Here is a 23572-nt window from a genome sequence, read left to right as displayed (position 1 = left end):
AAGTACTCGAAAATCGCGGCGCTCGGGCGAAAAATGGGTGAGGCCGAGTAGGTTCGCTCATCTCTACACCTCATCACCCATCACAACGATAGGGGTGCGTTATAAAGCACTGTCAAACACTGTGAGGTGCGTTCAAAAATGCGGTAAAATTGCCGTGATTTCAAGCGGAGTTTTCTGAACGCACGTGTGAGAACAACCTTAAATAAAAAGGAATTGCCATGTCAACTTGATATGTTTTAAATACGTCCCATAGAGACAGGGACACTGTTTTTAATTACAAATCAATGGGATGTGTATTGTGGTGCGAAATACGCGTCCAAATACGCAGTGTGAACATACGCTTACACTTCTCTAGATATCCTATTTACAAAGTGAATAGTAAATTCCAGTAGCCAATTTCTTCACATATATTCCGGAACACTGAAAATATGCGTCATATTAAATATATGTATTTACTAAAACCGCCTACACCCGCATGGAAAAACTCCTTTTTTAGTAGATAATGACATATGGCAAAGACAGAGAAAAGGAAGCGTCATACAACAACAATATACGGGAAGGCCAACATAATCGCATCGGCAGCCGCACCTCAATATTTGTTGATAAAGTCACCTATAAAGTGTCGGTAGAAGCAATAAGTGCCAAACACTGGCCGTACCTCATTGTACGCTGACCTGACAGCTGCTCGCTGGACCCGTGTGCTTATTTCCTGGTTTAAAGGGAACTGGTGAGGAATGAATACAGGCAGTAACAATGACGGAGGGAGTAAAAAAAAAACAGTGTCAGGGGCGTCCGTTACACCGGCTACAGTTCATTTACCCCACTGCTACTAGAGACCTATGTCTTATACGACTACAGCTGTAAAGCATGCTGGGAGATCGGGAATATTCTTTGGAACACAGCAAAAAAAAATCCAAAAATGCAATGAGTATATTTTTCCATAGAATACTACAGTCCCCGTTGAAGCTCCTCACACTAGATTGTAGACAGTGCCTTGTGAAGAACCAATTCCCTATGTCATATATGTGAGATATGGGTCTCCATTCCTCTATGTACAAACAAAATGAAATTCACCCCCTAAAAACACAAAAACACCACCAATCAACATTTCTTTGCATCCCAATTATTCCAATCAGCCCCAGATAAGATGAGAAGGTTGTCTGATAGAGAAGGCTAGTAGTGGACATACTCTACCTGTGTCTGCTCCCAGCGTAGGTCTTCATTTATATTGTTCTCATGCAAACAGGAGGACAATGTGTCTGCAGTTGGAGAAAGGGGAAGCTGTGAGGGCTCTCTGCATTGTTTCCAAAATCAGGAATTGTTGAATTGAAACTAGCCCTGAGGCCAATAGGGCAAGTATGTTTTGTACATGGCCTTGAACACAAGAAGATTTTACTCAGTGGGAGATAGACAAGGAAAAAAAGTTTGTAGCAAGCTAGTTGGTTTCACAACTTCACGTCTCTTTAACCCTTTACTGTTATAATATGTACAATAACAGGAATACAGGAAAGCGTCAGCAAAAAATTTTTTGACCGATTGCAAAACAACTGCATGTAGGCAGGCTGTTTATCACTTTGGTAATATTCAACTCTAATGGTGTAGCTTTGTAGCCTATATAGAGATTTGACAGTTAAAATATAACTACGGATGATTAGGCATGATGGAAAATTTGTAGGGTATCGTACAACTCATGCAGACCGGCCTTTAAGAAGTCTTATTAAATAGGAGTGGAAATAGGAATTGCAAATCTAGTCTTGAGATATGACAAATCATGTACAAAGTTACTTATGTTGGGACTTCATAGAATTATAGTGGGTAAATCCAGCTTTATGGAGGACGTTTGGAGACCAAGGTGAGCAAGATGTACCCCAACATATGAATTTGATGATTAGCCTCATTTTTAGACTTAATGGACACATGTGGCCATATACAGAAATATGCTTGACATTGACCCAGTTAACGGATATTGTATCATCGTCAAGAAACTTCAAGCGACCCTCTGGTTTTAGGGCAAAATTCTTTTTCAGGACTGGAGGGGAAGTGGTTGTATATTGCCTACAGTTCTTCTCTGCCATCCCTCAAATTCACCAGTTCTGGGTCCCGTTTTCAGTTATCCAAGATGACCAAGACAGTGTTAGACTACCTAATCACTATATCTGCCCTCTGATTTGTCAGAGCTGTTCACGTGATCAGCATTGGCCTATTAGAGAGCAATGCACTGTGTGCATTAGGTAGTTAGAAAATTGTTGCAGCCATCTAGAACAACTGAAAAGGGGCCCAAACCAGCAGATTGGAGGAGCGGTGGAGAGGAACTTTAAGTTATATAGGGCGCCTCTTACCCTCCTCTTTCAGGACAGAATTTCGTCACAAAACCAGAGGGTTGCTTTAATGTGTCCAAATGCTTTAGACTAAAGTTTTTTTTGCCACGTGATGCGCGCTAACTCACTGGAAACAGTACTGATGCATGGCAAAGTCAGTGGGAAGAAAGTATTAGGACGACTAACCACAAGATGGCTAGATACAATCAAGACCACTACGAACATATCAATCACCGAACTGAGAGATGCCGTGAAAGACAGGAATACATGGAGAACATTGATATATAGAGTGACCGAAGGTCGGATGCAACTGAACAGATAATGATCATCATCAAAGTTGCTGAAAATGGATGGTTTCAACCAAAAAAAAAAGTTTGTTGGATGAAGTTTAACAAGGCACAAAAGTTTTAGTTGACTGCTAAATCAATGTTTGTAAAGAAGTTGGGCAAGTTTTAAATTTCCATCCAATAGTCATATAAACGATTCTTTGTCCTTCACCCAGTGTCATTAAACATATGGTTGAACCTCATTTTACTCGGGCGAGTTGTCAGGCAAACGATGCACAACAGCGTGACCCACTGAAGCTCGCTCCCATGCTGTTACACAGGGGCAAGTGGGGCGGCCGGGGAACGCTCTCCCCCCTGCCTACCTCCATTCACTGTAGGCAGATAGTCGTTCAGTTTTCTGCACTTAACGACTGAACAACTCTCGTTCAGTTGTTTAGTCTCCTGCATGCATTTACACGGAACGATCATCGTTCCTGCGGGAGCGCGGTTATTTGAACAGCTCTGAACAATAATCATTGCGTCTAAATGGGCCATTCGTCAGTTTGAATGATTGTAAAGGCCAATATGGACGAACATGTGTATGGCTGTATTGAGGATATAATTGTTCACCAGGTGATAGTTCCTTCAAACTTCAACCTATATCTGTCTGCTGTGTATGGCCACCTTCATGGTTGTATTCACATGGGCGATTTTGCCGGGTGAGTTGTGTCTGATTCAGAGATGTACAGAACTCGCGCGGGAAAATAACCCATTAATTCACATGAGCGATTTTTCTCTTAGTCCAAGTTAGAAAAATCGCTGCATGTCCCATTATTTGCGCATGAACGATGTTTGAAGAGCCACGTCATCAGCCTGTTACTCGTTTGTCAGCACATATAATATATGCGTGCGCAGGACCAGTTCACACACACGCATGATACTCCCCTTCTGTGGAATTGATTGGCTATTAAAGCCTAATGAGGTCCACCTGTCTTCTCCTGCATTTGGCACAGTGTTTCACGCTTCCCCTTGCATATTTGCACACCTCCCATAGACTTCTATGGGGCCCTTGCAGTGCAAAACGCAGGAAAATAGGGCAGGTCCTTTTTGTTCACGCACACATAAAATGCGTGCGCAAAACGTGTTTATAAAAACGAACCCATTAAAATCAATGGGTTCTATACTCTGAGTTTAACATGTGCAGATTTTGCATGCGCAAAAACGCACACTGACACGGCCGCGTGAAGGAGCCTTTTGTTATCGCCAGTCCTATACACTGAGCAGTTAATTTTTGGCACAGGCGAACAAATATTCAGCACAGATAATCATTTACATTTTTTTTATCATAGCTCATTCAGTCCGTCGTTGGTCTTTTAGTGGAGTATAGGAATGACTGGGAACGATTTGCGAACAATCGCCTAAAATATGGAAAACCAATAATTTTTACGCCTGCATAAAATGAACAACGAATGATATTTAAACAAACTATCGTTCATCGTTGCCGTTGTTACTCTGAAAATTATTGTCCATTTTCGCACAATTCAACGATTATTCGAATGATATCGCTTTGTGTATAAGGCCCTTAGATGGGTATTGGCCGCCTTTCGACCCCTTGTACCCATGCATGCTAGACTCAGTCAAGTGTGCATATGTTCTCAATGGGGAAGAGGAAATAAACTGCTGCCAGCAAAATGCAACATGCCAAGGTCTTTCTATTCTGACACTGGCTTTGGGCGAGAGTTGGGCTACACCCCCCCCCCCCCCAACCTTCTCGCCCCCACACATACTTAGCTGGTCATCTGATGCATATGGCAGCTTTAGATTCTGATTCTGGGCCAAGATCAGCTGCAATCACAAGTAAGTGACCAGCAATAGGAGACAAAAGAAAGTCCTAGCACCGTAATCATTGCTAATACAACAAATTCATAATACAATTAATGTAATGTAATATGAGGATTGCAAAATGTATACGGCATGTGAAACATATCTAGAACTTTTTGAGTACATGAGAATGGCAATAGGCCGAGTCACTGAAGTAATTCTTTCATTGTGTAATTGCACAAACATGGAAAGATAAGATCTAAAAACTCTATGCCTAGAAACCTACATAATGAACAATCAGCCAGCCAGGACAATGATGGTTTGTGATCTGAGAAGTTGGGAGAGAAAAAACGAAATATATCATCTTCCTTAGGCCGTACTCACACAGTATTGGATACAAGATGTGATACAAGTGGGCATGGAGGCTCTAGTTGCCTGTTTTACTGCCAGTAGCTTGGATACAAGATGTGATGCAACATTGTACTAGAGCCCGTATCACATTTTGTATCCACAATAGAGGCAGTACAACAGGGTACTAGAGCCTACATGCCCACTTGTATGCCATCTTGTATCCAAGCTACTGGCGGTACAACAAAGTACTAGAGCCTCCATGCCCACTTGTATCACATCTTGTATCCAAGCTAGAGGCGGTACAACAGGGTACTAGAGCCTCCATGCCCGTCTGTATTACATCCTGTATCCAAGCTAGAGGCGGTACAACAGGGTACTAGAGCCTCCATGCCCACCTGTATCACATCTTGTATCCAAGCTGGAGATGGTACAACAAGGTACTAAAAGCTCCATGCCTTCCCTGTATCACATCTTGTATCCAAGCTAGAGGCGGTACAGCAGGGTACTAGAGCCTCCATGATCCCCATATCATATCTTGTATCCAAGCTAGAGACGGCACAACAGGGTACTAGAGCCTCCATGCCTGCCCGTATCGCATCTTGTATCCAAGCTAGAGGTGGTACAACAGGGTACTAGAGCCTCCATGCCCGCCTGTATTACATTCTGTATCCAAGCTAGAGGCGGTACAACAGGGTACTAGAGCCTCCATGCCTGCCCATATCACATCTTGTATCCAAGCTGGAGATGGTACTACAGGGTACTAGAACCTCCATGCCTTTCCCGTATCACATCTTGTATCCAAGATAGAGGCGGTACAACAGGGTACTAGAGCCTCCATGCCCGCCCGTATCACATCTTGTATCCAAGATAGAGGTGGTACAACAGGGTACTAGAGCCTCCATGCCTGTCCATATCACATCTTGTATCCAAGCTAGAAATGGTACAACAGGGTACTAGAGCCTCCATGCCTGCCTGTATCACATCTTGTATCCAAGCTAGAGACGGTACAACAGAATACTAGAGCCTCCCTGCCTGTCCATATCACATCTTGTATCCAAGCTAGAAATGGTACAACAGGGTACTAGAGCCTCCATGCCCACCTGTATTATATCTTGTATCCAAGCTAGATGGCACAACAGGGTACTAGAGCCTCCATGCCTGCCCGTATCGCATCTTGTATCCAAGCTAGAGGTGGTACAACAGGGTACTAGAGCCTCCATGCCCGTCCATATCACATCTTGTATCCAAGCTAGAAATGGTACAACAGGGTACTAGAGCCTCCATGCCCACCTGTATTATATCTTGTATCCAAGCTAGATGGCACAACAGGGTACTAGAGCCTCCATGCCTGCCCGTATCGCATCTTGTATCCAAGCTAGAGGTGGTACAACAGGGTACTAGAGCCTCCATGCCCGTCCATATCACATCTTGTATCCAAGCTAGAAATGGTACAACAGGGTACTAGAGCCTCCATGCCTGCCTGTATCACATCTTGTATCCAAGCTAGAGACGGTACAACAGAATACTAGAGCCTCCCTGTCTGCCTGTATCACATCTTGTATCCAAGCTAGAAGTGGTACAACAGGGTACTAGAACCTCCATGCCTGCCTGTATCACATCTTGTATCCAAGCTAGAGGCGGTACAACAGGGTACTAGAACCTCCATGCCTGCCCGTATCACATCTTGTATCCAAGCTAGAGGCGGTACAACAGGGTACTAGAGCCTCCATGCCTCCTGTATCACATCTTGTATCCAAGCTAGAAGTGGTACAACTGGGTACTTGAGCCTCCATGCCTCCTGTATCACATCTTGTATCCAAGCTAGAAGTGGTACAACTGGGTACTAGAGCCTCCATGCCTACTGTATCACATCTTGTATCCAAGCTAGAGACGGTATAACAGAGTACTAGAGCCTCCATGCCTGCCTGTATCACATCTTGTATCCAAGCTAGAAGTGGTACAACTGGGTACTAGAGCCTCCATGCCTGTCTGTATCACATCTTGTATCCAAGCTAGAGGTGGTACATCAGGGTACTAGAGCCTCCATGCCTACCCGTATCCCATCTTGTATCCTTTTGCTCTGACATTGTAATCACTTACATACCAATGTTACAATCACACATAGAATTTTTTTTTACAATGAGCGTAGTAAATACATATATATACTCACACACACACACATATATATATATATAATCTACATATGTCATTCCTGTATGTGAGCGATCGCAACATACAATTTGAAATAAAAGCTCATGGTGCTGCACCAATGTTATATAAGCTTACTCTAAGTTAGAAGGACAAAAACAAAATGTTACTAGAACATCCACTCAATAATCTAATGAAACAAGTTGTACTAGTTACGGGGCTTTATGCCTTTCAGTCTGTAATTTCTAACATGATTGCCCCTCTCACCCTGTTACTTCAGAGAGCGAGTCTGGTAATGGAATGCCCTTCAAACTCACGGTCGATTGCTTCTAGTAAATGTTTCACCAGACACTAAACAACCTCTGTGTTCCACCCTCAGTGCAAACATTGTATGAGGGATGAAAAATAATATTCAGGAACAGTCACACCGAACCTTCAAGGTGGTAAAGATTCGGGCTGTGAGAAAGTTTATGACACTTGTTTTATCATGGCATTTATTTTGGTGTTCTAGGAGGGTACAGTAAGTAACACTAAGAGGAGGGAAAACCTTTTGCTATCACAATAGTTCCCAAATATATGATGTAGCACTTGTATCCCAATATAGACTCTACAAGGCATACACTCACATATGTTACACCAAATAGACTTCTATCGCTTAACCATAGCATAGGCGATAAAAGTTTGATCTGTGGGTGTTTCTCACTGCTGAGACCCCACGATCCTGAGATTGGGGATCATATGTACCCCCCTATAGTGAGGAGGAGACTGAATACATGCTCAGTGCCATTATATTAACTTTCAATGGGACTGCCAGAGATAGCCGAGCACTTGTACTTGGATAGTTCCATCAACCCCAATAAATGGAACGGTGCCTTGCATGTGTGATAGCCACTCCATTCAATATCCACATCACTGCGGGTGGGTGTAGTGAGCCCTTAGTGATAAGGAGAGAGAGTGTGTGTGTGTGGGGGGGGGGGGGGGGGCAGAACCCCATTCCCATTCTCAGTATTGGTGAGGGTCTTAGCAGTGAGATCCCCACTGATCAGATTTTTATCACCTATCCTATGCATAGAAGATAAAAGTCTATAAGGCCTATTTTGGTGTAACTCTTTTAAAGAGGACCTCTGTTCAGGATCCTCATCCTCTGGACAGAGTCGAGAGCATCTCTTGCTCTGGAGCACCTGTCTTGTATTACACAGGTAGTTCATTAGATTCAGTGGACACTTTGCTATGCTTAAAGGGGTTGTCTCACTTATAGCTGTTTTGCTGTAGGAAGCAGACAGCTCCATACATCACGCAGTGGCCTGAGTTGATACTGCAAGCTTAATCCTATTGAAGTGAAGTGGGACTCAACTCAACTTGCAGTACCAAGCCGGGCCACTATACAATCTACAGAGCTGTCTACTTCCTGCAGTAGAACGGCTAGAAATGGGACAACCGCTTTATTTTCCCTTGGGAGGTGGTGCTACATGAAAATTAAATACTTCCTGGCAGGTTTTTCTACAGATTATGACCTTATTTACAAGAGGCTGTCCAAATGAAATCAATGCATATGTATATCTGTTACATCTGTTTGCATTAGACGTGTCCTTTTTTTACGCCTGTGTTATCTGTTTTTTTTCATGCTCCTGTTGACTTGAATGGGTAATTCTGATCCGTGGACCAGAATAGGAGCTGCTGCAATATTTATTTTTATTTTTTAATTTACATAAACCAGCATATACGCTCAGCAAAAAGATAGTTCTTGAGCTATAGACTCCTATGGGAGCAGGGAAAGAGAAGGGAGGAGGAGGCATTTTTGCAGCGTCCAGCGCTGCGAAAAGCTTACAGGTGCCTTTATATAGGCACTGGAAGGTATCCCGAGGTTTTCGGCAGAGCGATAGTTTTCCGGGGTGCAGCGTATTTTTTCCGCTAAAAACAACACTCGCGGTCATGTGAACGATTGAGAAAACGCTGTCCGTGATTGCGGAAAAACACCCATTCAGGCGCTTATACTGAGCAGGTGTAAAAAAGTAAAAACATTGTTGCCGTATATCTGCTCGTGTGAAAGAGCCCTAAGTCCTACTGATTATTGGGGATCCAAGCAAGGGAACATTGACATTGTTATTTCTCACCTGGACAACTCTTTAATCATTATGATCATCTTGGTATAAATGGTTTCTATGCAGTTCAATGACAGCTCTGTGCTACTCATTTATAGATGGGCGTTGGATCGATCAGATGCGGCATTGTCATCATTGGTCACAACCTTTAAGCTTCTGAAGTGGGCAGGTCACTGGTCGTCTCCATTTCCTGAACTACTCCTCTTTCTATGCAACCCAATCCCCTCCCCACGGTGCATGGCAATCCCTTTAACTTGGTTTGGTTCAATGTTTTCTCTCTCTGTTCTTTCTTAATGGAAGGTCCTTCATAGATCTGGTTATTGCCTCCATACATTTTTTGGCCCTTATACATATAGTCATGTGTATTGAATCACACTTGTCAATATGTCAAACCGCGAAATCCCAAAGAGATGGCCGAACCAAGACAAAAATAGCCAACACAATGGGTTAAAGAAGATTATAGAAAGATTGGATTCGACAATGGACCTCAGGACAAAAGGTCCTTTTACATGAGCAGCCAACTACCCGTAGAAGCACCGATCGATATAAGAAGTTCATTGGCGCCTGTTTAAAAAGAATTTCAGACAGGACAAAGATTGCCCAAGCAAACCTCCGCACGAACAATCATTTAGAACTTGCGTTAGTTTGTGCAGGTTTTTGTTTCCATGTTTGTTGGCAGGACATTCCCTTTCTATAAGGAAAAATGCTGCTGACAAACAAGGATTTTTATGCCCATATCCACTCAGCTGACAAGGGCGTTTATTGGCTGACTGTGGGCATATTTACATGGGTTAATAGTTGTAAATGAACATTCATTAAGCCAATCTTTGGTCATTGTAAACAGGGAACTTATGGGTATCTAGCAGATGCCCTTATAAAAACATGCCAGTGGTGCGTTGGCTACCCAGCTCCCTATATGTTAGTTGGGCATCTCCCTTGGGTGATTGTCCTAGTGGGACCCGATGATGGTATCTACTGCACTTTAATTTGTAGGGTTTAACAGATGAGGCTGGACAGACATCTGTCTGGGATGATTTAGTGATCCTGCACTTAGTAGGGGGTTGGACCAGATGACCATGGAGGTCCCTTCCAACTCTACCATTGTGGTTACACTTTCGGAGGAGGAAGATTTTGTTGCACAATAGACTTTTGGCAGTGAAATAAAGTATGATTTACACAGAAGAATCTCTATCTTTAACATTAACAAGATTCTGTCACTAGGTTCATGAACTTTCACTCATAGCTGATGACATGCCATGCCAGCCTGTCTCTACCTACAGCATGCAAAGTGACAATCTATACAATAAAGGGGAGAGCTGTCAGTCTGCATGTTGCAGGTGAAGAGAAGCTGGAACGGCCCGCCCATGACTTACAGCTCAGCTAACATCATGAACCTAGTGACACAATTCCTTTAAATATATTTTTCACTTTCTTTTTTACTCTTCTCTCAGCCATTACTCTTGGAAAATGCAGATGGAGTGGTGTGAATAAAAAGAATGGCTAGATTGTTCTTTGAAAAAGGTTTGCAAAAGCAAAAGCACATACAGGGGTTGGACAAAAATATGGAAACACCATAAAAAATGCACGGGGTTTTAACAATTAGCACTGAGCTGCCCTTTTGACCCCTGCTTAGCTGAGAGCTTTCCCACAAAATTTGTGTTTACGTCACCTCTTGCCCTGCTCTTGGTGGTTTTGGGAGCCAGCAGATAACAGCAACTGAGTGGCTCAAACTCCTGACTATTGGAACCTTGTTGCTCGGGCAGATGTTCACTTCTGCCCAGCAGCATCTGTGTCATATTACCTTAAAATCGGTCGGCACTGGTGCATCTTGTCTCCACCGGAACTATGGGTGGAGATATGTGTTGGGCGGGTTGAGTTTTAGGTGACCCCCCAACTCTGGATTGGCTTATTCACCCCAGGTGGAATGCAATGTCCACTCCCTACCCCACTGTAACTTTCCCCGGGTCTGCCATCCTCTCCCATCTCACAGCTCCTGTCACTGTCCCTAATGTATTTCCATAACTTCCCCTCCTGTCACCGCGCTCCGGTCCACTTTTCCCCTCCAGTCCACAATCCGGGCTCCTGATCTATCCCTTCATGGCTCCTCTCACTTTTCCCTTACCGACTCCCGTCACTCACATTGCTGCTCTCCCTTGTCTGCTCTCGGCTCCTGCACTGTCAGTCTCCCCAGCCACACTGCCATCTGCGCTGGAAATCTGTGGTCCGGCCCTCCTCCTGTACTGCCGAAGCCAGCCCCACTCTCACCATGACAAGATGGAGGCTACCACTGCCACTGAAGCCAGCGCTGCAGTCAACTGCAGGTAGATAAGCAGCGGATACCTCCGTTCCGGTCCCCCGCTGTCACTGTCGCAGCTAGCCTCCCTTCTACACAATAATGTATTTTTGGTGGCCTCACTCCTCAGCTGGAATGTGTCCTCGCATCTGCCGCCACCTCCCTTCTCCGCTACAATTTGTCCTCGGGGCCACCAGCCTCCCACAGAAGCCGTCACCGGTCTCTGTCTCTCCATCCCCCGACGGGTGACAGCTGTGAAGTTAGTCAATCGAGATCTATGGACATTCCCTATAACTCCCCCAGGACATACACATGTCTCCACCCATAGTTCCGGTGGAGACAAGGTGCACCAGTACTAAATTGGTCTGTACATGTTTTATTGAAATATGATTTATAATCCCATGCAATTTAAGGCATGCATTTTGTACAGTGTTTCCATATTTTTGTCCATCCCCTGTACATTAAAATAAAAGATATATTATGCATAAACCTGAAAAAAACTACAAAAATGCTAAAGTGACATGTTAAAATACTACTGAGAACTCATTAAGACAACCAATTTCTCTGTCTCCATTATAGGCAATTAGGCTATTCACATGAGCTTATGTTCATGCTATGGTCCGTGAGAAAAAACTTGCAGTTCTGATGAACGAACCACGATCGGACATGCAATGCCTACATGGGGATCGGATAGCACACAGATGTGTGTCCATGTGCTGTTCGATGCGAGTTGCTCCCGAGAATCTGAATATGTCCTCAGTGAGCTGGGTGCCCAATTCCTAAATCGGAAGAGCTACCGTACTTTGTAAAGTGAGCAACAAGAAATATTACTTTTCAGTAACGGGTTCAGCCTCAGAGGTCTGCTCAGGTTATTTCTTCGCACTTCTACTATAGTAAAAAAACCAAGAATCTTTAAAAACAGATATTAGTCACTCTAACCTTTGGTACTGTTGTTAGGTGATAAAGAAAAAGGTGCGTCTGAAAGTAAAGAAAACCAAGACTGGCTAATGAAGTCATGCGAGATTTCTACTCTGTCAAAGTATATATATCTAAAATAAGAAGTCAGTAAAGTTCATCCACCTACATGAGGACACAACATAAGTAGCACAAAGAGGTGGTTGTCCCTCTCTAAATCTATCAAAGTTCAGGACACATTCCAGGATGGAATGAACAGAGTCTAACTCTGATTACCTAAAAGCAACACCTTAGTATCTAAAGGTTAATCCATTCTACTTTACGATGCATATTGGTTAATACGCTAAAAGAACCCAACAAATGATCTGCTTCTCAAACTCCGTAATTTGTAAGGTAGGTAAATTGTTAATCCCTTTCTCCAAGGAGGCCGTTCATGAGTAATAAAAGGAAGCAAAGTTCAGAGGTCCAGGGTGCCAAATTATAGAAAGATCTTTGCATGTTCAGCATACCTGTTAGCTGGCGGCGGACGGGAGAGGGCTGCGATGGGATAGTGTGCTTTCTGAATGATTTTCTCAAGTCTGACTTTCAGTGCTCAAACAGCTCAAGGGCATCAGAGGACTCCAGTGTTTACTTAGTATTAGTTGAGGAGGTGCTGTTACCACACCGCTCTACCTGGCAGACCTTTGCACTGCCTGTTCATCTGTGATACCTGCAATATAAAAAAAATAAAAAAACTTTAGTAGAGCAATATAATCTGTAGATAGATGGGGAACTCAGATAAGCCAGGAAGTAGCACAGTATGCATAAAATGACCAGTTCACTTTATGTTCAAAAAGGTTTTATTAAGTTAGCAGTTTCTCTAGTAAGAATTATGTAGAAACCATTTACACAGAAGAAAGAGTTACATCACTCAATCCTGATTGGGAAATGCTAATACATGTTCCGAGAAACATCACTGTCCCAAATTTTAATTGAGTACCAAAAATAACCAGTATTTGAAACTAAAACAGACAGTATGGGGAAGAAAGGATGGGGAGGGACACGGCGGGGTTGTGGGGTGGGGGTGTTGTTATGGGGAAGGCCGGAAGGGACAATGGTCACAGGACACTGATGAATCTATTCGATTGTGGGAATGGTCAATTTACAACTACTCAGGCTTAGGCCTTCCCTGATAAAATCCAGTTATCGAATCTCGTGGACATCCGGATAGAGATCCCAGGTTGCCAGGTTGCGTAGAAGCAGGGGTGTTTGTTAACCTCGTCTGCTCTCATCTCCACAAACTTCATGAGGGTATTCATCGCCTCAGCCCACATCGCCCCAGAAAGGGGTATTCGGGGTTGGTACCATGATTGGAAGCAGTACTAAAGCCAAGCCTCTGTAAGAGCGATTCCGTAGATGGAAAGTGACACTGATTTGGGAAGGCATGCTGACTCCATTCTCATCGACTGTGCTTCACTAAGTGAATTCTGTTGAGTGCGTGCCCGCCAACCATTGACACAGTACAGGATGCAACCATCAGCTTAGTGGGCTATCAAAGGACTGAGCTTAAAGAAACCATTCCTGAACCTGGTGAGGCCTTCTTGTTTGACAACTTTGTTCTATATTTCAACTGTTCAGTAAGGTTTATAAGCAGCATGGCTATGCACATGTTTGGCTTTTGCCGCAAGCTCTTGGATGCTGTTTTACAGCCCTGTGATCGGACTTTTAATGCACACTGTGGCCTAGTGTCAAGCAAACGCTGCCACACTGGAGACAAGTCCTTGAGTCGAAAGGCGCTCAACTCCACCATTGGTGGTTCCAGAAGATACAAAGCCAGAACCTCAGGTGAGCAACACGCCCCTAGATTTTAGCCCAACATCTACCCAGGGACCCCTTTCATTCAATTATCAGCTCCATCCACTACACTCGGGTCAGAATGATCTTCTTCAGCTCCATACACTGTGTTGTGGCGCCGATCCAAGTCAATCAACTATTGATGACCTATCCTCAGGGCAGGTCATCAATAGAAAAAAAAACGGAAAACCCTTTTAATTAATGACTGATATACTGCTACCAAAAGGGTAACGCCTGGTGATAGGTTCCTTTTAGATTAACCCTTTCCAATCCACTGTCTGACATATAAAGACATTATGATTTAAGGCTGTACAGCTCTGATGTTGGAAGACGTCCGTCGGGGTTCTCTTACTGTATATTACCAGCCTCTCTGCTGTCAGAGCCTATCCAACGTGTCACCTCATGCAGTACTGGCTTTAGCCAGCATATAGCGCCGTTGTATAACAGCAGAAAAAGAGAGTAAGCCACCTAGGAAAACCAAAATACAAATTGGATTGGAAAGGGTTAATAAAATAGGAGTTATATTAAATCTTACCATAACAGTCTTTCAATTTGCTCAATCCAGTTATCTGCAGACCCATGTTATGTCCATGTTTTGTGTAATACTTCTAGAAAAGGGCAGACTTAAGAGGATATATAGGGCCGACACAAACTCTCGCTGTGGTTTTGCTGATGTTGTCTTTAGTTCTTTATTTAACATTAGGAAATATTTAATTGCAATATTCCCTTGTCACATTGTGTGATGCTGTGTAACACTCATGGATATGAGTCAGCTGAGGCCAGCGGGGCTTTTCTTTGTAAAAATAACTCTTGTGATAATATGAGTGCTGATTCTTCACTTTATTTTCCTGCCTTTTATCAGTAAAGGGTCGTGTGCTTTCCTTTTGTTGATTAGATTTTGTCAAGGCTGAGGAACAACAAGTGTGATGTTTACTACAACCCGGTGCTTAATATCCAAGACAAATTCATATATCCATGCCCCTTAATTTTTTTCAAAACAAGGTTTAACTTTTGACTTTTCTTGCCTAGCACCAGAGCCCTCTCATTCAATTGTCTTAAAGGGGTTTTCCAGGGAAATACTATTGATAACCTATCATCAGGATAGGTCATCAATAGTTGATCGGTTGGGGTCCGTTGCTCGGGACCTCGACCGATTAGCTGCACAGGCACAAGCTGTCAGCGCCCCAATAACAGAGGTCGGAGCAGAAGCCTCAGCGCCGACCTCCGTGTAATGGCTGGCGCTTGTAACTGCAGGCATGACTCTTATTGAAATCAATGAGAGCCGTGCCTGCAGTTACAAGCGCCGGCCACTACACCAAGGTTGGCACGGAGGCTTCAGCACCGACCTCTGTGTTATTGCAGCGCTGACAGCATGCACCAGCTCAGCTGATCAGTCGGGGTCCCGAGCAACGGACCCCAGCCGATCAACTATTGATGACCTATCCTGATGATAGGTCATCAATAGTATTTCCCTGGAAAACCCCTTTAAAATCCTTAAACTTCCACCGGACTGTGATACCATATACTGTGCTAGCAATATTTATTTATCACTTACTCCTGTGGAAATGGTCATTTAAAAGGGAATGTGTCATCAAAAAAATTACCCATTAAGTTTATGTAAGCTGTTTAAGAAGTGTGATTTTTTTTTCTTTCAAATTTTCAATGTCGCAATCTCTTTTTTAAAGAAATCCTAAAATCTTGCAATTTGTACACTAAAGCCTCACAAATGTACAAGGAATGTAAGCCCCTTATGTCACAGATATCTATTACAGACACAAAAATTACTAGGGTTCGCAAAAAAAAAAGTGTACTGTTTTTAAACATTACCTAAACACTAATCTAAAACTGAGAAAGTGAAGTAACTGCCCTGAAAAGGGCAACCCCACACAGGAACCTGGTTTTAAACTAAGGGTCCTTTTACATGGAATCATTATTGTTCAAATAAGTGTTGAATTGTGCAAAAATGAACAATAATCGTTCAGTGTAAACACGGCCAACGACTGAATGATGAACAATAATTCATTCTCTAATCATTCGTCATTCCTTTTACACTGGCACAAATATTATCATTTGTTGTTTGCCAGTCGTTTTGTGTAAATTGCACTTGTTTAGATGTCAGATTTCCAACAACAGATTGAATGAGCTACGATGGAAATAAGACAAAAAATGTAAACAGATGTCTTTTAAAAGCAAATGACTTGGTAATCGTACGCTCATTCACTTGTTCCAACAATTAATTGCTCTGTTAAAGGACCCTAATCCTAATAATAGTTTGACACTTCCTGTTCTGTAGAGAAACTTTTCAGTAGTCCTCTCATTGTCACAGGCAACATTACAGTAGATGATAGTTACAGCTTACCTCCTCCCTCTTCCTGCACAACAACCTCTGCACATGTTCGAGCATGCCCACACCACTCCCATGGAGGTAAATGGTTAAGCTCCTGTCTATTGTGTGAATGGGCCATGAGTTCTACTGTAAAACATTTCTAGATGCTGGTAACTGGAACCCAGGGAAGGTGGCCACCCCAGTAATCATGTATAGGAAATAGAATTTAAAAAAATCAATTAATAAATCTTGTTATTTGTATAGCACCAACTTATTCCACAGTACTAAATTACCTTTTAGGTAATTTTTTATTTATTACCCCCCACCAAGCTGGGTACTCATTTTGATGACCTCAGAAAATTGGATGTCTGAGTCAACCTTGAGTTGGCTACCTGAACCATACAGGGATTGAACACGCATACTTCAGGTCATGAGCGAGAGCGTAGGACTGCATTTCTGCTGCCGTAACACTCTGCCCCACATGAGGCTCTGACATCCATTTAACATAGGTGAGACGGAAGACATGAACATCATGTGAACAGAGTACGCAGTAAATCTAGTGCAATTTCTGCAAGCTTGCTCCTTTGCGAACCAAACCAGAAGAATAGAGATGAGCGAACCTACTCAGCCACGCTCCTTTTTCACTCGAGCGCCGCGATTTTCGAGTACTTCTCTACTCGGGTGAAAAGATTCGGGGGGCGCCGTGGGTGAGCGGGGGGTTGCAGAGGGGAGTGGGGGGGAGAGTTAGAGAGAGAGAGCTCCCCCCTGTTCCCCACTGCTACCCCCCGCTCCACCACGCCATCCCCCACTCCCTGGCGCCCCCCGAATCTTTGCACCCGAGTAGCCAGGTACTCGAAAATAGCGATGCTCGATCGAGTAATTACTCGAAACGAGTACGTTCGCTCATCTCTACAGAAGAACCCTGTTTTGGGTCAAACTTTACTAAAAGTTCAGTTTGGCATGAACCCAAGCCGAACTTTTAGCAAGGTTCTACCCAAAACAGGGTTCTTCTGCTTTGGGTTGTTCAACACTAGTCCTGAACACTCGTAGAATTGCACTGTCTGAAAGCCATGAAAGCCCTGTATAATGCCTCTTAGACATGTGTTGAACACCAATTTTAGGGGTTTTGGTTACTACCCAGTTCCGTTTGAACTAATTCGGACTGCAGTGAATTTTTTTGCAAAATTTTGGCAAAGCGGACAAACTGAACATTTCAAAAGTTCGCTTATCTCTATCTTTATTGTGCCCAGCACTGTGGTGTGCAGAAATAGGACCAAAACTGGCCATTCAGCCAACAGCTAAGCGTTCATTTGGAAGTGAGAGGTCGTTTTTAGACTACTGCGACTATTTCTGTAATTAAAATCTATCACGATCGCAAAGCCGGCCATGCATGTGAGATAGCTGTTAGCTGAACACTTAAGCTAACTGCCATCTCTCTTGCCTCCCCATAAGTATGCACACCCTGCTTGGTACAGCATTCATGTTTATAGGTAGAGATGAGCGAGCGTACTCGGAAAAGCACTACTCGCTCGAGTAATTTGCTTTATCCGAGTATCTCGCTGCTCGTCCCTGAAGATTCGGGTGCCGCTGCGGCTGACAGGTGAGTCGCAGCGGGGAGCAGGGGAGAGCGGGCGGGAGAGAGGGAGAGAGAGATCTTACCTCCGTTCCTCCCCGCTCTCCCCTGCAGCTCCCCGCTCCGTGCCGGCACCCGAATCTTCAGGGACGAGCACAGCGATACTCGGATAAAGCACATTACTCGAGCGAGTGGTGCTTCTCTGAGTACGCTCGCTCATCTCTATTTATAGGACATAAGGCATGGCTCTACACACCTGGTACAACCCATGTTTGCACACTGAGGTCAACATTGATGCAGCTTTTTACTGAAGACGTGTATGAACATAAAGTTCAAAGATTCACCTTACAACTTTTACTCCGCTCCAGAGCTGCAGTGTGGCTTTTCAATGGAAAGCATGCTACCAACTTCTAAAATGAGCAATCTTCATTCTTGATCAAGTTCCTAGTTGTGATAGTTGTGAACTTTCTATTATAAGCGATATGGGCCGACCAGACAGGATGTATTGCAGAAAGTATAAGAGGACTGTAAAAATAGTAATAAAAACAGGCATTGGGCGAAGTAGTGAGTTCTGAAGCAGGTACCAACAGTCAGCAATCACTGCATCCCATCCATCCCAGTGGGGATTAATGCAAGGATGGAACAAGGCCTCTACAGCGCCACCTATGAGAAGGCAGATTTTCTATTTGCATATATTTCCCAGAGGAGCGTGGATGGCCTTATAAGTCTCCATACACCTTTTGGTTGCTCTCACTAAGGAGAAACCATAACCTTCCTGACCCGAGTGGGGATGAATGAAATTGCCAGAGATTTAGTTTCATGGGATTTTCAGCATGTGATTTTGACACTATGTGCAGACTATACAGGTAATGTGAGAATAACTTGTATAGGTTCATCAGTGTAACATTATTCTGATCCCTGTAATAGCCTATCTCACCTTACAATGCTGATATGAAGTTAGGTACTGCAGTTTATCTGACATTTCTAAACAAGAACAAGGTTGCACGATGTTAAGCCAATGACTTCTACCACATTGTTAAGACTATTACCCCAAAAGTCCAACTCATAGCCAGTAGCAGGTTGTAATTGATGTACAATGCAATGGTTGCATTTCTAACTCTAAAAGTTTCATTGCGCAAATTAAAATCTTTAAATGCATTTAAGTAAAGTGAAGCGTTCTTCCGCACAGTGTCTACCAGTATGACATCAACAGGTTGGAGTGCTGAGGAGAAGCCTCTTGAAGACGCGATCATTCAGTCAGTTCTAAACGGCTGCTATAGGAGTGTGTCATGGCTCCAAAAGTGTGGATAAAAAATTCTTCAATGTTGAACATCCTTACCATAATTAAGATTAAGCTGAACACTGTCTCCGGTCAAACTTTGTTAAAAGTTTGGGATGGCGCAAACCCTAACCTCGGGTGATTTTGTTTGGGCTAAACCCGCTATCTATCTTCTTTCTCTGCTCCTTCTTAATAAATGTATGGGATATATAAATAAAGGGGATTATTATAAAGAAGAAACCAACATGAACACAAGGAGAACATACAAACTCCATGCAGATGTTGTCCTTGATCAGATTTGAAACTGTGAACCCAGCGTTGCAAGACGATAGTACTAACCAGTGAGTCACCATGTCAAAGGGGAGGGTAGGGAGGGCGAAGAGGAACAGAAGAAGGAGGAGGAAGATAAGGAAGCAGTGGATGAGGAGAAGATAGATGCCTCAGTGGTTAGCACTCTTGCCTTGCAGCACTGGGGTCCTAGGTTGAAAAATCTGGCCTAGGACAACATCTGCATGGAGTTTGTATGTTCTCCCTGTGTTTGTGTGGGTTTGGGGGTTCACCTACAGATTTACATAGAAGAAAGAGCAGGATAATAATTACTTTTATTGGCTTTTAGTGTGATGCACCAGTTTTAAGGGTATCGGTGAAGTTCTGGTTCGGTTCGAATTAATTAAGACTGAACAAAACCTATTGTCAAAAGTATTCAGCTGAGCGCTCCGAGCGGGGTATGCAGAAGACAGCTGAAGCGCTATCTTTTGTATACAGCTCATTTCTTCTCCGCGCTTTCAGTTGGTGTCCTGCTGAGAACTGCCAGCGGGATACCAGCTGAGAGAATCTTATCAGTGCTGATGGCTGAGATATTACCCCTGATGAGAGTCATCGCTCATTTCTAGAAAACTAGAAATGAGCGATGAACGAATAGTGCACGAACAGTGCAGGATGGTCGCGCGTTTAGATGCAATGGTTATCGCTCAAAAGACGGTTTGAGCAAATTTTTTGTGATAATCGTTGTGTCTAAATGGGCCTTATGTCAGTGTTTTCTGTTGTGGAATGAGTAGTTTTACAGTCAATGGCATATGTTTTCTCCTGATTAGAGACATTGAATACTTCAACACTAGTGTCTGGTCTTAGCTTTGAGATCCCCACAACACTGTCTGACTTCTCATAACATGTTAGAAGAAAGTAAAAGTATAGTTGTGTGCACAACTTCCTTTAATAATAATGATGATCAAAGTTTCAAAGTGTTAAAGGAATGTGTCACCACTTTATGTTGCCCTTAGAGGGCAGCGTAAGGTAGTGACAGACACACTACCAGTAATTTCAGTGCTTGCAAGTTTCTCAAACTACATAGCAAGTACATGTAACTGTTGGTAGTTTTCTCCCTATGTATAGTAATAGGGAGAAAACTGTCAATCAGCAGTGAAAGGGTGGGGTTATCCCACAGCTCATGAATACCAAGGACCACAGGCGTAACCCGAAGCTCCTGGGCCCTAATGCCAAACCTGTAACAGGGCCCCAACTATAATGCTTTATTCATAGTACTGGGCTTCCTATATGGAGAAGAGAGGCCTTATGGGCCCCCTAAGGCTCCTGGGCCCGGGTGCAACCGCATCCCCTGTATCCCCTATAGTTACGCCAGTGCCAAGGATTTCTTCCACAGTGTTATATGAGCTCTAGAACTAAAAGTGCAAATTTCTCAAACTACATCAAGTAGATGTGACAAACTCTGAAGTCAGTGTCTGTCAATGCATTATGCTGCTTTTAGCCAGCAGCATAATGATGGTGACAGATTACTTTTAAAAGGGTTATCACTCTAGAACAACCACATTCTATACGCCTATTAGAGCATATGAACTTCATATGTACAGTAGTTTAGGCTCTACTAGCCACAGTTGGACATTACTACCCGTGTTTCCCTGAAAATAAGACAGTGTCTTATATTAATTTTTGTTCAAAAAGGTTTAACATTTTTACATGTATAGCTGCCTGGACACTATTTAAATTGACTTTTTAAATTAACTGTTAGCAGGGCTTAATTTTGGAGTAGGGCTTATATTTCAAGCATCCTCAAAATGCCTGAAAAATCATTTTGCATCCTCAAAAATTCTGGAAAATCAGGCTATGTCTTATATTCAGGGTATGTCTTATTTTCAGGGAAATTGTAAGAATCAGAAGTTAGAACTGGATGGTGCATGTATTACATTGCAGCCATCATCAGGGCTTTCAAGAGTTAAATCTGCATTGGTCTTAAAAGTGCCATTTATAAGTTAGATTACATTTCTGGGAATTCCAATAATCACTTGATGTGTTAACAGAGAACTACAGAAGCCAAGACTCTTCGCTGTATGTGAAAGATGTAAAACACTTTTCAATTACCTTATTCCTGAGTGGGCCCTGAGGCTGCAGCTTCCCGTTTTCTATCATTCCCATGACAACACTTTCTTTCCTTTGACATTTTTGTCACATGGATATGGTGTGGATTTAAAAAACCACCACCAGAGTACAGGCCAGGCAGTATCTTCATGCTGACACTTTTGAGACTGCTTTTCTTGTCTATAAAGTTAAAAGGGTTGTCTGGGACTTTTTCTATCGATGACCTATTCTCAGGAAAGTCAGCTGCTCAGAATCTCTGCCAACCAGCTGATCCTTGGAACTGCTGTCAATAGCTCTCTAAGCAGATAGCGCTGTCCATATTGCTGTGGCCTGGTTTGGTACTGCAGGCATAGCTCCCTTTGACTTCAATGGAAGCTGTGCCTGCAACAGGAAATTTGGGCCACTGTTGACAGCGCTATCTGCTTCCAGTGCAGCCCGCACTGGCAGCGGGCCCGGCGATCAGCTCAACTACAGTGATTCCAAGCAGCAGACCCCCCACCAATCAACAATTGATGACCTATCCTATAATGAGTTGTGATAAACACAGGACCATTTGGACTTGTGTCAATTATTTTACCTTCACAATTCGGTATGTTGTAGTTATTATTGTAAGTGGCTTATTTTATGACTTTACTTTAACCCCTTAAGGACCAGGCTGTTTTGTACCTTAAGGACAAGACACTTCTTAGGGATTTTACCCATGTGCTTGTTTTTGCTGCGCTATTTTTTTTTAGCTACCAAAATTATTTTTGCTGTGTTTTTTCCCCATGACATATAGGGCAATTTTGAAAAAATATCTTTTTCACTGACTTTTCTCCGGATATTTATTGGGAGTAAAAAGCTAAAAAAAAGTTGTTTTTTTTAAATTTATAGTTATATATTTTTTAATTAGTATATTTACGCAAAAAATAAACTATGGGAATGGATTCCCTATTTTGTTTTGGACGTTCTGATATATCATATTGTTTGGCGTTGGCTTTGGGTTATTTTCATTTTATGCATATATTTTTATTTTATTTTTTTATTTTTTCTTACTTATTTTGGTAATTATTTTTTTTTACCATGTATGTCCCCCATGACATCATATAAGATCTCTGGGGGACATTCACATGATTTTTTTTATTTTTAATTTGATACTTTTCCACTGTAGCTGGGGCATCCATAGGAGCCCTAGTTAGAGGGGAAAACATCTCCTGTAGTGACAATAGTCACTGGCAGAGCTAAAAAGGGTCTACTATGACCCTGCAGCTCTGCTTTGTCAGGGGATCCCAGAGGTCACGTGACCGCTGGTTCACATATGGAACAAAAAAACTCCCACTTTCACTTTTTAGTACATAGCGCTCATTGAGCACTGTGTACTAGGGAAAGGAGAAGGCAGAATGGGTTAAAAATGAATTCTCCCTTCTCCTTTGGGTTCTCAGTTGTGACTAACAGCTGACGACCTGACCTGCTTCTGCTTGATTGCAGAACAGGGGCTTTAATCCCCGCCTGTATTTTTAATATCGGTTGGGATTAAAGCCCTGGACCAAGTGTCGTATATTTACAGTGCTCGGTCCTTAATGGGTTAAAGGGAGCTTAAAGTGCACTTTTTATAAAGATAAAATGCTGAAACCACTGCGTGAGCACAGTGTAAGGCAGCACAATATTGCCATCTGTTGAATGGAAGTATTAACAGTCTGAATTTACTCAATCAGCAAAAGATCTGTGCTGTTAACAATGGGATCTCATGAGAATAAGAAAATGCCAGTGTTTATGAAATCAGGATAAAGTCTTTGCTTACCGGTGTTGCTTAACTCGATTTGGAAATCTATCCAGGGGTGTAACATGGGGAGAAGGAGGGGGGGGGGTCGCATCTCATTGAAGAGCTTAAGGTAGTATGAGACTTATTTTTTCTTCCTTCTGAACCAGGTTGGGCACTTTTACATGATGGTGGTCTACCATTGGGCCCCATAGGAACTTCTATGCATGCTACCT

General features: G+C 43.0%; 1 protein-coding gene across 3 annotated transcripts in view; it reads right to left on the bottom strand.

The window, feature by feature from the left end:
- The window catches only part of RBM47 (RNA binding motif protein 47), a 116866-nt gene that overhangs the window by 55292 nt on the left and 38002 nt on the right, over positions 1-23572 (bottom strand). For all 3 annotated transcript variants that reach the window (XM_066573164.1, XM_066573159.1, XM_066573165.1), the window contains exon 2: positions 12724-12923. The gene's annotated coding sequence lies outside the window, so the exon portion shown is untranslated. The remainder of the gene's footprint in view (positions 1-12723; positions 12924-23572) is intronic.

The sequence above is a fragment of the Eleutherodactylus coqui genome, chromosome 7, assembly GCF_035609145.1.
Source record: "Eleutherodactylus coqui strain aEleCoq1 chromosome 7, aEleCoq1.hap1, whole genome shotgun sequence".
NCBI lineage: Eukaryota > Metazoa > Chordata > Amphibia > Anura > Eleutherodactylidae > Eleutherodactylus > Eleutherodactylus coqui.
Note: the sequence above shows the minus strand (reverse complement) of the source record. Positions and strands in the feature narration are given on the sequence as shown.